Source organism: Limanda limanda, chromosome 13, assembly GCF_963576545.1.
Source record: "Limanda limanda chromosome 13, fLimLim1.1, whole genome shotgun sequence".
NCBI lineage: Eukaryota > Metazoa > Chordata > Actinopteri > Pleuronectiformes > Pleuronectidae > Limanda > Limanda limanda.
In genome coordinates this window covers 10,418,666-10,427,394 of record NC_083648.1, presented here as the reverse complement: position 1 = coordinate 10,427,394, position 8,729 = coordinate 10,418,666, and positions in this window count along the sequence as shown.

Genomic DNA, 8,729 nt, shown 5'->3' with positions numbered 1-8,729 from the left:
GGGGGAAACAACATGTATGGGGACATAACAGAGTAGCAATTCCTGAGGAATACTAATAAAGCAATGTTTCATCTCTGTTAACAAGAGCTAGGATCAATAATAGCAAGATATTTCCCTTTTTAAGGTGATGTCAATTTTTATCCCGTGTCAAATTCTTCATTTTGTGACTATTTATTATTTTTCCTTGAAGGAGAAATGAGAGTTACATCCTTGAAAATGTCGTCAGAAATGTGGAAACTACTGAGGTGCCATATGGTTCAGCAAATTCCTCCTGACTTCATGCATTATGAAGCAAGCATATGCTGTTTTCAGAGACCAGTAGAGATTTCAATACAGTTTTGCTTTTCTTTGCGAAAACCCACATAAGAATGATAATTTCCAATGGCACCATATGTTCCAGTGGTAGGCCTTACAGGATCTCACAAAATCAAAAACGCATAATGTCACATATTCTTAATTCAAAGGGTCATTTTTTCTTACCTATTGGTTTTACATTTTAGTTAAACCCACATTCTTTTCCCCTCGATTTCCAGGCCTCTATCACAGAGATAAAATCATGTCAGCACAATTTGAATGGAACTTAATCGTCCTGCTGCACAGACAGGGGAAGGATTGTATTTCGATGAAATGGGCCATTGATTTGAAGGATGAAAGCACAGCGCCGGGTTGGGCTTGTCATGCCGCACAATTTCGTTGAAAACCAGCAGTAGGGAAACAGAGGCAAATGATTTATATTAATTATTTACTAGTTCTATAGTGGCTGTGCTTTTATTTTGTATAAGAGACAATGGTTTAACTTGAAAAATGAGCTTTGGCTGTTCAGTCCACACCAAACCAGGCGTCTCCTGTAAGAAAAGCTGCAGACTTGTTTTTGTAAATGGTGCATTGGATTTGTCTCAAATGCTCAATAGCCCAAATGGAAAATATTGGCTTATAAAGGCAGATTTTGATATCGCTGTGGTCATTCAGGTGACCTTGGCTCCGTCTCATCCCCAAGCACAAAGGGCAAATTTCAGCTAAATGTCAGAAACTGGAGATGCTCTGGGGCCCTAAGTATAGAGGGGACTAATTAAAGATTCATGGAGCTGCCTGAATCCCCCCCTCCTCGGCCTGCTGATCTTACTGTGGGAGGCTCAGAGGCAGCTCCTCTCACAGGAGTGGAGATGTGATGGGTTTGTGATTACCCATTATGTACTTCAGCAACATCACTGCATGATGACTCACACGACGTCTAGAATACACTGAAGAATCACTTCCCTGGATGTGGGAAAATTGGAGGAAATATCTTCATAAAAACACTCAAATGTCTCCAGTGATACATTTTACTTCAGCTAGGCACTTGTAATTATTATGATCTAATAAATAAACTGGTATCTTTTCTATCATCATCCTTCCTTCCCTCCCAGAAATAACGCGTCACCTCTAGCGCTTATTCTCTGACATATTTTTTATTTCTTTATTTATGTGTCTGTGTGTGTCAATGTGCATTTTTGTTTCAAAGTCAGACAGATAAATACTGGCATAAGAAACTCGGCATGCCTACATCGAATAGGACAAACCAGATGTTTGAGCTAATGAGCGGTGGGTGCGGTGGTACTGAGAAAGAAGAGAGGAAATGTCAGGGCCCCCACGAGCAATTATTCCCCCTGCATAAAGTAATGATCTACTTTTGGGGAGAGAGGATGCTGTAGCTCAGTGGAGGAGAACGAGTCTCCGATATTAAAAGGTTGGCAGATGGTAGATGCTGGAAGTTTTCTTCCCTGTGCTATAAATATATACAGCAACCCTTGAAGGTCCCTGTATTAATCTGTGAGTGGACCTTGCTAACAAGCTTTCCTCCAATTCTCTCTCTGCAAGACTATAAATGCATTGATGTGACCAATTCTGTATTAAACACAATGTTAGAAACATTTCAGATTTCAACACACCTGATTGGCCAGATAATCTCCTCAGGGGAGGCTTTATTTCATTATCAGAATTAAACTTGTGCCTCCATGTTGCTGCCGTACACACTCTCTGTAAACTGGCATGTGATTGATTGCCTCATTAATACTCCAGGCGTAAACACCTCAACTCAGCCCAAGTCTCGAGATGGGCTCTGACCGAATAAATCATTTGCCAGTGTGTATGCAGGATGCATGCTGAGCTGGATGCAATATCATTTCAATCGATCACTGGCTCAGTGCTTTAAGTGAGTCAGTGCCAGTGCCGGGACTTGATCGCGGCACTTTTATCCATTTACTGTTAATAACACGTGTTGTGATTGAACTTCCTGTTAGGGTATCAGCTTGAGTTGAAACCTAAGCTGGGCCTTGTTAATATTACATTATAGCCTGTCTGCGGCGTTCAGGGGAGATTTTTTCAGGCTCTGCCAAACCCGAACCAGGATGCGGTGTTATTCATTGCAGTGTAGTCTGCAGGCTGCGTTTGGCTGTGGTGAGCAAAGAGGAGAGGGAAGGTGAGCAAAGGAAGCGGATGTCAGGATTGAGTGTCGGGCCTGCTCAGGAACAATAAGGCTGCAGAGGCAGAAAATAGGCATTGTGTGAGATAGGGGGAAGGAAGACAGTAGCAGAAGAGAAGTGGCTTATACAAGAAAGATGGAGAGCGGCTGAAAAGCAAGAACTAGGGTTGAAGGAGAGAGCTAGGATTAAGAGGAATGAAAGGGAATGGAGGAGGGGCAGAGGTAAAGGAGCCTGTGCTGTGCTGAGATTGAGGTGGGACTCGCCCGAGGACTGACACCATCATTGTGATTCAGCCTGCTTTGGAGGCGAGCCAGCGCCGCGATGCACAACTGGAAGCATTAGGAGAGATGAAGGGAAGAGGTGTGTGAAGGAGCACAAAATTACAGCCCTGCCTCAAGCATGAAGCTGGAGGGGCGGTGAGATGAAATACAGCTCCACAGTGCAAACAATGAAATAAACAAATCTGAGGCGGCGAGCGTAGATGACAGGCCAAATAGCAAATACTTAATGTGTTTGTTCCATTACTCAGTGTCAGTAAAGGCCAGTGTTACCGTAAGTGCAGTATCGGCAGTGCGATCAATGGCGCTGAAGAGGAGTTGTAAAGGAATTCATAACGGGGATGCTCCGCGGGATGCTTTTCGCTGACTTGCACATCGCGGAGCGGATCCTGCCAAAGGCGGACATTGGAGGTGCCAGTTGACAGAACCTCTTAAGTTAATTAGCTTGTTAGGTGGAGACACCGGACACAAGTGTGGCGCTGTCCAAAACCAAGAGTGCCATTATGTTGTATATTACCAGTTTGATGTGGCATCCAAACAAAACCATGTATCCTACCTGTTAAAATCCACATTATATTGTTTGACTTGAAGAGGATGAGGCTGAAATGACTCATGGTTTTATTGCACATGTCATCTGGATCTTGGATTGCCTGTCAACTCCATTTTTAGCTTTTGTTTCTACTAATGGCCTCTGGGATCTATATTCTGATCTCTTAGCTAATAAAAGCGATGGCATGCTTCTTCCAAAGTATTGTATTGCTCCTCATATTTCAAGTAAACTGAGACTTCAACATCACGTACAGGGGAAACAAGACTTGACACATTTGTTTGAAACAGCAAAGCTTTTTTTTTGACGACGTAATCCACTTTGAAGTGTTATAAATCTTTTGCATGTACATCCTCTAACGACATTTATTTAAATTTTGGGAGGAGAGATGTAGCCTGTGTAGCCCGGCAGATATTTAAGGATGCGATTTGAATTGATAATCTGTTTACCTGACAGTGGAAAAACTCTGTATTCAAAGCTACGGCAAGTGCTTACTTTGCTTAATTTCTGGGCAAGCATGCAAAATGAATTCAAAAGCCTCCAGCTGAGCAAACAAGATGAGAACATGCACCCAACAAAAAAAAAAAAAAGATTATCCTTGCAAATTAAAGTACCGGTGAGGAAATTTAAGTTGTGACTTTATCAAAGTGTGACTGCAGGCTGCAGACTGAAAGCTTGAGTGACAGCGCACTTATGTTTTTTTTAGTTGGATTTTGTCTGGGATGGCGCAAAGAAGATGGACGGCAGCTGTAGCCGACGGCATCTGTTTTATTGATACAGACTGCACCTGCCCTCCTCCGCCCGCTCCGCCGGGGGGGGGGGGGGGGGGGGGGCGGGGGGGTTGTACAATACATGCTGCGTCAGAGATGTTCACAGCGACTGTAGATTTCAAATAAGTAACACTCCTTCCTTTCCTGCCTTTCCCATTACCGAACCTGAAAGAACACCTTGCAGCAACTCAAGAATACGTCACTTATGGGAAAGGATCTTTTTTTTAAAGTGTAATACCAATAGACCTTATTTTGAATGCGCTCTCCGCCAAAACAGCTTGGGGGTTGTTTTATTTATTTATTTTTCTTGCAAAGTACATGCCAATATTTCTCCCTTTTTGATGAATTTTATATGGGTCTTTTTTCACAGTATAAGCCTCTCTTAGCTAAAAATCCATTCCTGCTTCCCTTGCATTACGCGTGCAGCATACTGAGTGGCTCTGCTGATTTTTCTTTTCCAAGTCGGTAGGAGGTTAGTTTCATTTAGAGTCAGGCCACAAGATGTCTCCCTCTGCTAAAGAAGCTGCCTGTCCACCAGAGTGACAGACCTGTGTAGGTTTTTTCTCCCTCCTTTCTTCCAGTCTGTGAGTCTGCAGGTCATTTTAAATCACAGTGTAACACAACACTTCCTCTCGGCCTCTTTTCCAACTTGATTTTTTTTTTTTTTTTCGGTCTGGGAATTCACAGGAAGTTAAGTTGTAAAGTTTTCATGTGAATTCAAGTGTGCTGCATTTCAAGTATCTCCGCCAGGAATCCTGAACTCATTGTTCAGAAGTTTCAATTTAATTTATGTGGAATGTTATTTTAATATTCAACAAATCAACCAAATTTATTCAAGCTTTAAATATTACAGGGCCTCATAGATTTTTATGTAGAAAATGTAATACTAAAACCAGCCAGTGTATAAACTGTATGTCTATACATATCATTTGGTCTAGACCATAAAATCTCCTGAATTACACTCACATTTCTATCAATGATTAAGAATAGAACCAAAAAACAAGCTTTTTACTAAGAGCTATAACTTTAGGTTGATTAATCAGTGAATACATTATTAATCATTAAAGTGATAATCTTTGTTGTCTGGAAATTGAATGAATTAGAAGATGCTACCCTGGGCATTGCAAAAATGATCAAAGCTATTGATTGACATTTTAGAGACAAAACAAATGGCTGATTAAAAAAAACAGTAATTGGCAGATTATTTAATAATGAGGACAATCAGGAGCTGCGGTTCTTATGTTCATGTATGTTTAATAAGCATTCACTAATAGCTGCAGCTAACGCTTTTATTAATGATATGTTTAATCATTTTGAATGATTATTTATTGATTCATCAGTTAATTATTCAGTATATAAATGTCATGTGAAAAATGTCTCAATTACAAGTTAATCCGATGTAGCAATCAAGTTGCTTAATTTCAGTCCAAATGCCAAATATATTCACTTTGTCATCCTGTACATGTATATATATATATATATGTGTGTGTGTCATATGCTACTTAGACGGTCACCATATATATTTTTATAACATTTATTAAAATTGTTCTGGATTCATTTTTTATTTTTCTTCTAATTCATGAGTCGACCACTCTGCTCAGCTCGACAGTAAGTGGACATTAACGTTAGAACCAGATGTTTATTTGATTTATTTCATTGCTTTGGTCTCTGTTTCTTCCCTGTCTGAGCAGGGTGTGTTTCAGATGTGCATCTAATTGCTGCCAGGATTTCATTTGGTGCTGAGCATTCTCACCGGGCCTTGAAGGAGCTCTTCCCTTCTCTCAGTTAGTTCTAATGAGACCTTGGGGGCTCAGCTCAGCTTCAACATAAAAGAGGATGGTTAGTGTCACTTCCCGTCAGTCTCACGGTCCAAAGTATAGTCTCAAATGTAAAAAAAGGTCTTTAAATAGTTCTTCTTTTCTTTTCCATCAAACTGCAATCAGCTGCTCTGTATTTCTGCTTGATAAATTTTATTGCGCCATGATTCTCTAATTACATGCTTGAATACTGAGACAAAGATGAAACGTGTTTGGAAGATAACAATGACAGCCTGGGAGCAGCAGAAATGTGGTTTCAAAAAAGGAGGCCAGTCATTTTAAAGAGAGGAAAGATCATTAACTTTTGCCCGAAGCGCTTTATATTCTTCCATAAATGCAACATTGTGCTTGAGTTATTTTAATTAAATTAGTGATTTTGCAAATTGATTTCCCAAATAAACAAGTTTTAGAAACATAAGCAAGAGTAAAGTTTAAGCCAAAAGTTTGTGTTACAGTGCAGTGTAGTGCAGAAACTCAATTGCAGAGTGTTGCACCAGTTTGGGAAACTTTGCTGTTTCCCAATTTCATTGAGTGAATTGGAAAAACCTCCAACCTCCAGACTTCATACAGTTGTAGAGGTTGTTTCCAATAATACAGGTGCTGGGGGAAATATACAGAATTCATGATCACACAGGTTGGCAGTTCACCGTACTCCAGCACGTCATTGATTCTGCTGAAGAAAAAAAACATGTACCAGTACATTGGTAGAACTTCATTCAAGTACATTCCACTCATTATTTATATTAACAATGGAGAAAATGATTATGTTCGATGTGAAAATAGTTGAAAAGAGCTATTATGAGATTACCTCAGCTCATCAGAGCATTTAGCTTCTATCGGCAAATTCTTCTGTTGCTGATGATGACAAGAAAATTCCAATAATGTCATAGTACACTGTCTATTCATCACTAGACAATAGAACACACACAATAATAAAAAACATGTGCAAATAAAGAAAACATCATCAATTTGACGACCCTGGAAAAGGATCCGGCTCTAGTTCAATGCCAGTGGCAGTGTGTTTATGTGTTTGCACGTGTTGAGACGTTTTGCAGCGCACGTGTCGTCAAATTGATGAAGACGTTTTCTTAATTTGCCTGTGTTTTCTCTATTTCCATGTTTTTTTCTATCTGCAGGTGTTCTCTTAATTTGCAGTGTGTTGAGCTCTCTCTCTGCCAGCTTAATTAAGTCATTGTATAAGAATCAGTGTTACAAGGTGACTCAAGACTGACGTTCAGACTCATAGCCCAGTAAAAACACATTTATAAAAATGAAAAATAGTAACTGCTAGCCATGGCAAGACTATGAGTTAATGATATCTCAGAGATGCAGCGTTTTCAGATAGTTGCACTGCCCCCAAGTGGCAAAAATAGTTAATGTTTGGTTATTTTATTGTTGTTATTACTATTCTTAGTAGGAGAATAATATACCTCAACAGCTCTCTTTTAGATATACAGCACATTCACATTCTATCAAATGAATGTTCAGCATGAATCTCAAGTCCTGTTGATAATTTATAATGATAATAAAGTAATGATTCAGGTGCAGAATATTGACAAACACATCATATTTGTTGCTGAATGCACCACCCACAGTACATCTGGGTGGAGAGCTGCAGAGAGCACATGCTCAAAAGACTAATGGTGATTCTCCTGCGTTGCCAGTATGTGACCAATGGAGATGCGGAGTGATGAAATTGCGATTTGGTTCAAACTGCTGACGAGGGACCATTCGGAGAGAGAGAAAGCAGCCCCCTTAGCCTCCACTGGGCTTGTATAGGACAAATAAGCTCAAGCAATTAACTCACCACTTAAATGTGCCTCATATCTATTGACAGATTTTCCAAAGAAACCAAGAATAGAGGAAGCTGGTCAATAGGAGGAGAAACCAGTTAGCCAACCCTGATAAGCTGGTATTGTTGTTGGCGTTTTTTACTAGCCTGTTGCTCATGCAGCAGTAAGATGTGTCCTCTCTTTGTGTTGCTTTATTTTGTCCTAAACTGAGTTTGTTATTTGTCGCCAATGCAAAAACCCAAGCTCTTTGTTTGCTCTAGTCTCTAACAGAGAGAGAGAGAGAGTCTATAATCATTCAGTCAACGTACCCTATTTTAAGAATAAACAGGTTCAAACCAAAAGGGCTGTAAAGGCAGCATAGGAGATATAAGCATCTTGCAGACATGACATACAGTAACTGTTGTGTGTGTGTTTGTGTGTGAGGGGTTTGTGTTCAGGCAATTAATTAGGTTATTTTTTTGCCCTGAATGTGGACAGAGGGAAAACAACTGGAACTTTTACTTTGGCTTCTTTTTATTTTTCAGCATCCAGACATTCATTAATGTTATCAGACCGTTAACCTCTGAGAACAGAGAACACGGCTCTGCATTGCTTAACTGCCTCTGTTATGAACGGATCATTTTTTGGGTTGCAATTAAATTGACTGGAAATTAATTTAAATGTTTTGATATAATCATCTTATTAAATTTTTTTTTTTTGCCAAATAGCAATTTGCAGCAAATGAAGACGCACTGTGTTTAATCACCCCAAGTCTACAGTTTGACTTTCTAGTAATTCTATTAAAGGCATTTTATAGAATTTATCCTCCTGTGCTGAGTGACATTCACATGTGAATACTACACGTGTGTCACAGCAGGTTATAATGGCCTTCAATTACATTTCTCACATTCTAATCACAATCCTCCTTTCTGCTGTGCACACTTCTCCTCCTTTAACACTATCGCGTAGCTATGTTTTTTTTATTGTTATATTACTCAAGTGTGATGAAAACTTGGCATTTAAGTTGCAGAGCGGTAATTTAATAGGACAAAACATGTCAATGAAAAAGGCAGCACGGATAAA